At 50.1% G+C, this 11554-nt stretch overlaps 1 long non-coding RNA gene across 3 annotated transcripts in view; it reads left to right on the top strand.

Annotated features, from left to right (window-relative positions):
• LOC106803349 (uncharacterized) overlaps positions 1–11554 on the top strand; it is a 161498-nt gene that overhangs the window by 64796 nt on the left and 85148 nt on the right. The window lies entirely within an intron of this gene.

The raw sequence follows: 11554 nt of genomic DNA, 5'->3' as shown, positions 1-11554 counted from the left end.
TGAGCTGCTGGGAGACCCAAGCCTGCGGCCCAGATCCTCTGAGAAGACCTGAAAGGGTTTTGGGGCAGGTGCCAGGTGTGAGTGCCAGCAGGCCTGACTCCTAGGGCGTGAGCACTCCCTGTTGGGCCAGCAGTTCTGGCGCCCAGAGCACAAGTCAGGTCTGGAGGGAGGTTGCCGTAGGTTGTACAGCAGGAAAGCCATGGCCTGTGGTCACTGGAGCTAACTGGAAGATTATGTCTAGGGGGAGGTTTGATCACTCCAAGAGGAAGGCTTCCTAAAGTGTGTATGGGGCTCCATGGCTGTTGGAGCTGTCTATGGGGGCAGGGAGAACCAGATGGGGGGTCCTCACTGCCACACCATTCTCCAGAGCTAGGCAGGGGCCCAGTAGGGAGACATGACAGTGATAACCATCTGGATGAAGTCCATGTTCCAGGCACTGTGCCAGGCTGTGTGGTATAGTGGTGTGGGCCCAGGCTTGGTAACAGAAATTCCTGCTCCATTACTTACCAGTGCAAGTGACTGTACCACTCTAAGGCTTCATTTCCTCATCTGTAAAATGGGAGTATCACAGTGCCTGTCATAGGGCGGCTGTGAGAACTACATAGGATCCTGCACGTCAAGTGTTTAACAGTGTGCCTGGCCCATAGTCGGTGCCCAGGAAATGTTACTTATTGGCATCATTATGATATATATTTATATTTTATATATATTACTTTGATTCATACAAGTCTCCTTCCAAGTTGGTATTTTAATTTCTTTATTTGACAGGCATGGAAACAGGCTCAGAGAGAAGAAATAACTTGCCCAAGATCACATAGCCGGGAAGCAGGTGACTAGGCCAGGAGGTGTCCTGGTATGTGTGGCTACAGAACTGGGGCTCCTGTCCCTGAGCCACCCGGCCTCGCTCCGGCCTGTCTGACCTTCACTTCTTGGTAGGGTGCTTCCCTGGTAGACCTGGCAACAGGGGATGGCTCCGAGGGTCCCTGGGCTTGGCTCCCAGGCCAGAGCTGGAGCCAGGGCAGAAGCTGCCAGGCTTTTCCAGCTCACAGCTCTGTGCCATCAGCCAGCAGCTCCCTGGGGGTGCAAGTGCCCAGAGTGGATCCTGGGGGATGGGGCGGGCAGGCTGCTGAGGGGCAGAGTGGGAAGAATGTGTGCTGTCTCTTCCCAGTTGGAGAGCCTTGGCTGCCTTGAGGGGAAGCAGAGCCATGAAGAGCCAGCAGAGCCCGTGAGCTGGCTTCAGGCCACGTACTGAGTCCTATGCACACACTTGTATTTATATCTATAGTTACTGCAAGGCCAACAGTTAGACATTTGGGTTTATGCAGAAGATGAGTGCAAGGGAGTGATGTTTGGGATTTATGTTAAATTTTTTAAATTTAAAATTATTTTTTCTTAATACAGAAACAGCACAGTTTGTTACAGAAAAATCAGAAAACACAAGCAGAAGAAAACATAAAACACACACACACACACAATTCCACCCACTCAGAGATCTACACCAAGATGCTAACAGTGTTATTTTCCCAAACCCTTCTGTCTTTGCTCACACGCATGTGCACAAATGGGATCATCGTGCGTGTCCTGTTTAATGACCTGCTTGTTTTACCTGTCACTATATCATCAACATCTTCCCATGTGATTGGTCTTGCTTCTACAGTATCTCTTTTAATGGCGTCATTTGAGGCCATGTAATATAATGGCTAAGAGCTTGGTGTTTGGAGTCAGATTGCCTGGGTGTGAATCCTAGCTACTAGCTGTGTGACCTTGGGCAAATGACTTCATTCTTTTAGGTATTGATTTTCTTATCTATGAAGTGGGGATGGTAATGGTTCCTGTAGCATAGGGAGAATTAAATGAGGTGGTGCATGTAAAGCGTGTAATATCATCCCTAGCACAGAGTAAGTGCTCGATAGGTACTGACTATTGTTATTGTTATTTTGGATGCAGTGTATTCCGTTGTACAAATGTACCACAATTACTTTAACTCATTACTCCCTGATGGACATTTGAGTTGTTTTCAACCATATGCTCTTACAAGCAGTGCTGTGTGACAAATATTCTCATTGCTCAATTTTGGGGTACCCCTTCAAAAATTGGATCACGTCTCAGAAATAGAATCATTAAGGCTTTTAATACAAGTTGCTTCCAAAAAATATAACACATTTTTATCCTGCAAAAGAAATATCATAACTACCAAGTTTTTGCAGACCATGTGGAATATGATTTTTTGTTAACAAAATTCTATTTCTATCATATTTGTTTCAAGAATATGCTGATTAGTTAAGTGGGCTCTAACAGCACTGGGGGTCATGGGCACTGACCTTTTATAGGAAAAAGTAGTTCGTCCTGAAAGAATTGATTGAGCACCCACTGTATGCCAGGGTCTGTGCAAGGTGCTGGGGATATAAGGTGAACAGAGGCCGATGTGCGCTTGTCTGCAGGGAGCGCAGAGTCTAGTGGGGAAGACAGGCATTAATCAAATAACTAGAGATACACATGAAATGACCCTGGAGCTGGGTGTGATGCAGGGAAACTGATGCTCTGAGACTGACCAGGGGATCTGACTGGGCAGGGAGGTGGGGATGGCTTCCCAGAGGAAGTGCCCACTGGGTTGTAATCTGAAGGATGAGAAGGAGTTAACGAGGTGACAATGGAGGGAGGCGACTCTTGCCCATTTACAGTCCTTGCTCCTCACACAATGATTTCTTGGGGATAACCCCCATGCTTAGAGCCCAGCTGGCTCCTGATCTCACCCAGATCAAGTCCCCAGCAGTGCCCGTAGGGCCCTGCCCCCTTGTGACCAGCATCTCCTGCTCTCCCTATGGCTGTGCTCCACGACACTGCCTTGTCTTCTCCCTCAGATGTGCAGAACATGTCCCCATCTCAGGGTCTTGTGCTTACTGGCCCCTCTGCCCAATCTGATCTTCCCCACATGTTGGCAGGTGGCCCTCTTCTTACTGAAGCCTCAGCTCGAATATTCACTCTTCAGACCCAATCACACTGGCACCCCCTCCTCCCCTTGCCAGCAGTCACTCTCTGTGCTTTACTTTCTATATTGTACGTACAACAACCTCACGTTGTACTGTTTTCATATTTATTTTGGAGTGTATTGTGGGTCATCCTCTGCTGAGCTAGTCCTATGAAAGTCGGGTCTGTGTCTGTCTTGCTCATCTCCAGTGTCCACAGCAGTGCTTGGCACATAGTAGGGCTCATTCCATATCTTTTTTTGTGTGTGTGTGAGGAAGATCAGCCCTGAGCTAACATCCACGCCAATCCTCCTCTTTGTGCTGAGGAAGACTGGCCCTGAGCTAACATCTATTGCCAATCCTCCCCCCCTTTATTTTTTCCCTTTTTTTTTTCCTCCCCAAAGCCCCAGTAGATAGTTGTATGTCATAGTTGCACATCCTTCTAGTTGCTGTATGTGGGACGCCGCCTCAGCATGGCGGGACAAGCGGTGCATTGGTGCGCGCCCGGGATCCGAACCCGGGCCGCCAGTAGTGGAGCTCGTGCACTTAACCGCTAAGCCACGGGGCCGGCCCCCATTCCATCTCTTTTGAGTAAATAAAAGTGTGTTTCAGGCAAAAGCCTAGGGGTGTGAGAGAGCACTGCCAAATTCAGGCTGTGTAGACTACGAGGTTGTGTGGGAGAATGTGTGTGTGGGGTGGGTAAGAGTGGCCATTGGTGAGGTCATGTTCCCAGGAAAGCCAGTTCCCCACCCAGGGCATTGGCTTTAGAAAAGAGGTCGCTGGGAAGAAGCGGAGGAAGAGGAGGTGAATGAGCCAGAGTGTGACTTTCCAGGAAACCCCAGATACCCCAGGTACCACCTCCTAGGTCTGCTGAGAAGGTGGATCTTGACTGGTTTCCTGCCTTGGGAGCTGGGAGACATGCCTGTTCCTCTTCCCACCTGCCCTGTTTTCCCAGGTCTGACCATCTCAGAAGGGGAGTCCCTTTTTACTTACCTGATGGGACAAGGCCATCCTAGAATCCAGAACTGGAAGGGACTGAGGCCACATCTAGCCCTCATTGTACAGATGAGGAAGCTGAGGCCCAGAAATGGGGTGGTCTTCATACAAGCCCACCCGGTGCATGAATGTCAGCCTGGTCCTCTACGCAACTACTTAGACCACGGTGAGATCCTGGGCTCCAGAGACCTGTCTGGCCCTGTCACCACATGATATGTGGGCTGCCCCCAGATACCTGCTTCCATTGGGTGGTGCAGCCACTAGCTCTGAGTCCAAGCCTGGTGGGCGCCCCTCCCTCTCCAGCCCCTCCCTCGGCTGGAGGTCTGTGTGCTTCTCTCTGATTGTCACCCCCAACCTGGGGAGCCCTGGGCAGTCAGCTGCCTCCTCTTAGCTGGTTCTCCTTTAGCACAGTCCTGCATAGTGACTCCTTCCCAGGGCTTTGCTCTGAGGTGGAGGGGGAAGCAGGGCCAAGGTTCCCTGAGAATAACTCCTGGTTTTGTTCTTTACATTTGGAATGTTTAGGGGGCCTGAGTAACTAAACCCAGAGGAAATGGCGCTGGGGGTAGCCAGGCAGTGTTGAATTAGGCTCCAGGCAGCCCCCTGGCAGAAGAAGGGGTCTGCCACTCAGATGGGTGACTGAGGGTGCTGTGGGATTCCCCCAATATGGGAGAAAATGCTTCAGCAAATATGACAGACCAACAATTAGCATTTATTCTGCCATTTATTCATTCAACACCACCTCACTACAAACAAGCATTTTTACTATGTTAAAACTGCAAGCAAAGATATTTTCAAAGAAGGCCCTAAGGTATAAATGAGCAAAGAACGTCAAAGGACAATTCAGGGGGAAAAAGAAAGAAAAGCAATTATTAACGACTGCGTGAAAGAATGTGCATCCTCATTAGCAGTCAAGGAAAAGCACTTAATGCTGCGGTTTCATGGCATTTTTGTTTTGGTCCTACCCACGAATGGAATATTTATTTTAAATAGTTATATCCGAGGCTGACGATGGTAACGTGTGGAAGGGCCACTTAACCGTCACTGGGGGACTAGAAATTGGTACAAGATTTTGGGAAATCCTATTTATAACATGTATCCAGAGTGTTTGAAATAAACCATTTCACCCCATTAATCCACTTCAGAAAATATATTTAAATAGTTGATAAGGAGGGAATGCTACATGCAAAGATATTCCTTGTTAAAAACCAAGAGTTAACCTAAATGCCCCACCGTGGGGGATTGGTTAAGTAAACAGTGAAAGCTCTGAATGAAATATTATACTAGTATGAAGACTCATGATTACAGAATCTGTGGAATTCCACATAAATGCCTATGCAGTAAGTACAGACAACATGAGGTTGAGTAAACACTGTGATTACAAGCATGGAAAACAGCAACCGCTGTGTAAAGGGTGGCGAAGAAAGGGATACAAACACCATTTTCTCTGAGTGGTAGGACTTTGGGCATCTTTTAAAACCATCTGTCCTTGCTTACCTATTTATCTGACTGTTATTACAAAAGGAATTCAGGGGCATTCAACGGAGACAGTGAGGCCTGGGGCAGCCTTAACTCCACTTGGCGGATCCCTGTGATGAGCGATAGGCACGTCTGCTCTTGGCTGGCACTGCAGAAGAGGCACGTAGAGTCCTGGGTGGTGCAGGTGAGCCCCATGGTGAGGGCCCAGGCCTCGTCTTCAGAGCCATCCCTACTTTGCTTGGCACAGCTCACTGGCCTATCCCAGCAGGCCTCACCCTGTGTTGTCCTGCCTGGCCTTCTCCCTCTCTTGCCAGACCTGTTTCATGTTCATAGCAGGGTCCTGGCCTGTCCCAGAGGCCTCTGTGGAGGCCCCACCAAGCGCTGTCTCCTGATGTGGGTCCCAGGTGCTGCCCCTTCTGGCATGCACAGCAGCTGACTCCCCACGCCCCTCCAGCCACAGCCTCTATTCTTCAGTTCCGTGAAAGCTCCAACTCCTGGCCTTTGCTGGCTGCCTGTTCTGTCCGCAGGCTCCTCCCCTGACCCTTGGTGAGGCTGGTCGCTGCTTTACCTTCTGAATCTGCAAAGATGTCATTTCAGAGGGAAACCTTCCCTGACCAGCACATTGGCCCCTCCGCCTCCCGTACCCCGTCCCAGTCTGGGGCGTCTGCATGGTCCATAGCCCCGTTTTCTCTTTAGTACCACTCCTCAAACCTGCTAAGGCTCATTCAAGGTCTTTCCCATCAGTCTATGAGCTGCAAAGGCTTTCTTGTTTACTCTAGTGCCTCAGCGTGAGCACGGGACCTGGTATGATGAATGAATGAATGAATGATGAGTGAATTAATGTGGAGCACAGTTTACACAGTCCAGGGAGTTATGGAGTCTGACTTCCTGGCTTAGAATCCTAGTCTACACTCTGTGCCTCTGCTTCCTAATCTGTAAAAGGAGGATAGTAATAACAATAATAGTAATAGAATCGTAGTGAGGGTTAAATGAACTAATACAGGACAAGTATGTAGCACAGTGTCTTGTCACATCATAAGTGCTCCATAAATGTCCATTCTTGTTTTATTTTACTATTATTAAATCTCTTAGACTCACTCCTTCATCTGTGGGTTTGCTTGGCTAATTCCTTTTGCTTTATATTTATGAAATGCTTATATAGTGCGTACTCTGTGTCAAGGACTGTTCTAAATGCTATACAAATACTAATTTATTTAATCCTCATGGCAACCACATGAAGAAGTTTCCCCATTTTAAAGATGGGGAAACCAAGGCACAGAGAAGGTGAGTAACTTGCCTAAGATAACTGATGGCAGAGCTGATCTTCAGCTCCAGGCAGCCTGGCTCTAGAGTCCTGCTGAGAACAGCCATATGCTGCTTCCTGGGAGGGAACGGGGACGTGCCCCCAGCTCTTGTCCAGGCCTCACCCCTGCTTTCCTCTGTCTGTGCTGCTGGTGTCTAGTGCTCAGCTCCGCTCCTTGGAGGGTGTCCCAGAGATCCCATCCAGCTAGGGTCATCAGATTTAGCAAATACAAATACGGGATGCACACGCACTATTTGGGGGCACACTTATACCAAAATGCCTTTCATTGTTTACTTGAAATTCAAATTTAACTGAGGTTCCTGTATTTTAACTGGCCACCCTCCATCCAGCACCAGAGGGCGGCGGCAACGTGGTTTTGGGCCACCCTCCTTCAAGTGGTGGTCTCAGACACGTGCTGTGCAGCCCCCGGGCAGTCTGCCCTGGGCAGGGGTGGGGAGGGGAAGGATATGCACACTTGGGAACTCTCTTGGAGGGCAGAGTGGGCATTCAGGCTCTCTCAGAGAAGAGGAGGGAGACCTGAACCGACAGGCGTCACATTCCAGGCGGAGACAACAGCTTAAGCAACTGCTCAGGGAAGGGAACCGTCAAGGGCGCGCTGACCAAGAGCACAGTGAGTGCAGGGCAGGCATGTGGTGGGGGAGGGGCAGAAGGCTGAGTATGTAGATGAGGGCCAAATTGTGCAGGACCTTAGGCTTCATTACCCGGATGGTAAGGACCCACCCAAGAACCTCAAGCGCGAGGGTTAGGTGGATAGGTTGTGCCTCTCAGGAAGATCTCTTTGGCTGTCAGGTGAAGGAGGGATGACAGAGAGGGAGTTGGGAGGCAAAGGAAAACTTGGTCAGGGAAGTCCTCAACCCAATGGAAGGGGATAAACACTCAATCTCCTTATTCCTGGAATTCTTTGTCTTCTCCTAAAAAACATAATGCAGAGATGGAAAACAAATGATGGTTCTCAGTCCTGTTTGTTACCGAGAGGGAGGTGTTTGTGATGTTGGTGTTTTTATTTCTACCAACCCTTCTGTCAGTGGGGTCTCTAGCCCCTGGAGGAAGGAGCACAGTAGAAAGAAGGAAGTGATTGGGGTTGGGGTAGGTTGGGCGGGTTGTTCCTAATTTGCTTCTAAATCAATGTCCCAGGCAGATGTAAGAGAACAGGGTCAAAGGTGTTGCTCAGAGGGTTTACCTGCCAGGTGAACATTAGCCTTAATTAATCTTGTATGAAGAATACTTTTCAAGGAACTGTCTGAGATATGTTGCAACTTTCCGTCTTAGCAACTAGTCATTGCTTCTGAACATGACCAGGTTCTTAATGGTGAGCGATTTAAGGCAGTAAAAGAATTGTCATAAACAGCTCCCCGGAGCCAAGAGCACGGCCCAGATTTTAAGCACATAATGGAATCATATCAAAAGCAAGGAGGGGCAGCAGGAACCATAAATCCTCGAAGTGCAAAATCTGTCTATTGTGAAACTTGTGCTGAAGGGAAACCAGATGTGGATGCGGAGGGAGAGGGGGCCGGGGGAGAGAGGCAGCGATGGGGCTCTCTCGGGGCTCTTGGGGCCGGAGATGCGGAGGAAAGGGCCCTCTGCACAGGGAGATGCCTCCCACTGTGAGCTGGCAGAGACCCAGTCAAGGCTCTGGCCAGGAAAGAGGGCAGGTTTGCCCCTGTGTGCAGTGGCTGGGAGGTCCAGCATCAAAGGGAAAAGGCAGTGGCTGAGGCTTACAGTGCTTGTTGTTGCTGCTTCAGCTGGACCAACACAAGGATTTTACAAGCTTGTCCTGAATTTGTGTCTTTGAAGACACAACATTTGGAGCAGTTCTTTAACAATGTATTTGAAATATCACAAAAAGACTAACTTTGTTTATCCCATAGAGGAGAAGAGTAACTAGCACATATGGAAATCCCTTTGGATTGGGGTAAAAAGTATGTTTGCCCAAGTGGCCCTCCTTGGGCTGAGGTGGGGGATGTATTTTATTCTGATGTGCAGAGTCCTTTGAAAACATCAAGGTAAACACTTGCTGAGCACCTGCTCTGAGCTGGGGCTGCAGGGGCTGCAAGGATGCCGGCAGCTCCCCAGGATGTATGCGATGGAGGGGACCAAAGGTGGCCGGCTGGGAAGAATCCTTTAAATGGGTTGGACACGAGTTCTGGGATTTCAAAGGGTGGCGTGGGGCAATCCCAGTCAGGTAGGGGTCAGGGAGCTTTCATGGAGCTGGTAGGCTTGAAATGGACCTTGAAGAGTGAGAGAGATTTACCCAGGTAGAGAAGGGGTGAGGGAAGGGTGAGCCACAGGCACGGAACAGCAGATGTGAAGGCCTGGAGGCCTGAGTCAGGGAGTAGCTGGTTCCATCCAATGATGGAGCATGGGGTTGTAGGCAACAGGGGGCTTTGGGGAGAGCCTTGAATGCTAGTGTCAGGGACTTGTAATTAATTTGGAAAATTGAATTTGGTGCTTAGGTCTGTTGGAGGCCATTTCAACTCCTATGTCTTAAAAAAAAAAGACAAAAAGAAGAAACATAAGCAAAACCCCTAAATGAAACAGCTATACTATTCTGAAGACAGTACAGCAGCACTGAAGAGAAGAAAGGTACCATGGAACCTTCCACCCTACCAACAGCCAGTCCAGGTGTGCTCACACAGAGTCTTTCCCATAATTGCAATCATGCTGTACAATCGTGTGCATTCGTCTTTCTGTGGTACACGTTATTTCATCACTCTCCCCCGCCCCCGCCCTATTTAATCTCCACTGTAAATGGACTAGGGAGACTTAAAAGGACCCTGGGGAAAAATACAGTCTTTCTGAAATATGAACAATTCCCAGCTTAGTAGTTTTAGTTTAGGGTTCTCAAAAAGTTTCTTAGTTCATATCTGCAGTGGGTTAGGGAGCCCTTGAGGCCTCACTCCTCCATTTCATTCAACTACATGTTCCCGTAGTGCCAGGAGTGAGCTGATGTCAGGAGTGAGCTTGTGTCACTGCCTGCCCAGGTCCCCGCAGGTGCTGGGCTGACAAAGGCCGAGTGGCAGGACAGGGATTGACAATGGGGCTCAGGGATGACTCCTGCCACACACCAGGCATTGGGCCCAGTCCTATGGGTGCCCCAGGTTACTTCTCTGAAAGTCAATACACTGAAGGGCCAAGGCCCTGAAATATCAGTTTATCAATACCTGGTTTCCATTCACTGCTAGTGACATTTATGGGCATTTGGGTCTTACCGAGGCTGCCCGTCCTCAGTGTATTTGGTGGTTGACACATTCTTATGTATTTTGAATTTTGGATGTCTTGTGTGTTACAAAAAGGGAGATTTTATAGGTGGATTTTCAGTCCAGTCTGTTGGCCGTTCTGACTCTATAAATTCCCAGATTTTCTTTGTGAGAGGCAGAGAAAGGGACTGCGTTTCTAGGAGGGCCTGGAGGGTAGAGATTTGGGGTGTTCTCACCCAGGGCTCGCATGTACCTATCCCACATCCACGGCAAGATAAACGCTTTTAGGGGAAAGGCTGTCCTCGGGATATAAGGCCTCTAACTTGGAGGAGCTCCATGAACCTGACTCTCACTGTGCTGGACCTCTCACCCTCCTTCCTCCTCATCCACAGGCAGCCAGGGCCAGCAGGTGGTCTGCCATTGGAGAGGGGTGAGGAGCGGGGTGGGAGGGGAGGTTCTTTCCCATCCCACCCCTGCCCATGGCCCTGGGCCCCGGCCAGCCTGCTGGGGTCTGGGAGCTGCTCCTTAGTCCCTGAATGCCTTTGCTCCATGTCTGGGTCTATAAAACTGCTTGGAGCCCCCAAGAATGCACCACACTCCCCTCACAAAGTCGCCCTTTATTTGTAGACTTTCTTTTAATGAAGGCACCTGGTTCCCTTAAGCTCAGGGCTTCTCAGAGGGCTGAGGGCCTGAGCTAGTGGAGGAGAACACAGGCCCTGCTGGGGGACTGTAAAGCTTGAGCATTTCCAGGGCTGCTGCCCACCCCCCTCCACCCCAACACCTGGGCTGGGGCTGCGCTGCTCCCCACCCCGGAGGAGGGTGGGAGGCTTTGCAGGAAAGACAATAGCCTGGCTTTGTGGGACCTCAGATTCAGACATTCCACGGTGGGGCAGCCCGCAGAGGGTGTTTGCTGCAGGCCTCCTATGTGCCAGGCCTTGTGTGGTGGTGCTTCACAGACACCGTCTCTTTGAATTCTCAATCAAGCCCACTGTGCAGCACACTCCCCATTGGCAGAGAGAGTAAATGACCTTTCTGAAGTCACCCAGCATCTGGGCAGAGCTGGGCTGTGAGCTCACATCTCCTTGGCTCCCAGGCCCATGTGCTGCCACAGGCAGTATACTGCTCCCCGCCCCCCCCAGCACCACCTGACGCTTGGGCGGGAGCTTCCAGGTGTCCAGGTGACAAGGGCTGCCTTGTCTCCAAAGCTCTCCCCTGCCCACAAGGTGCCTGCGATTCCACTATTCCACTGCATCTCTCTGGGTGAAGGCCTAGCCTCCCCTGGCAATGATGCAAGTGCAAAGCGTTGGAGAGTCCTACAACGCCCTTACAGCCATTTTTCTGCCACCGTGCCGGGTAGGCATTCTGATCCCCCTTTAGGGGATGGAGAAACTGAGGCCCAGAGCAGAGATGGCACTTGCTCAGGTCACAGGAGTGGGGACAGCTTGTTCTTAGATGTTTGCTTGATTCCATTATAGTACCTGGGGTGTCACTTAGATGTTCATGAGATGGTCCCTCTGTGGGATGGAGGTGACTGAGGCCCACACTTGCTCTCACAGCTGCCTCCCTTGGCCCACCTCTGATTTCAGCGGCAGCTG

This window comes from Ceratotherium simum, chromosome 4 (genome assembly GCF_057802395.1).
Source record: "Ceratotherium simum simum isolate JZ-2026a chromosome 4, ASM5780239v1, whole genome shotgun sequence".
Taxonomy (NCBI): Eukaryota; Metazoa; Chordata; class Mammalia; order Perissodactyla; family Rhinocerotidae; genus Ceratotherium; species Ceratotherium simum.
Note: the sequence above shows the minus strand (reverse complement) of the source record. Positions and strands in the feature narration are given on the sequence as shown.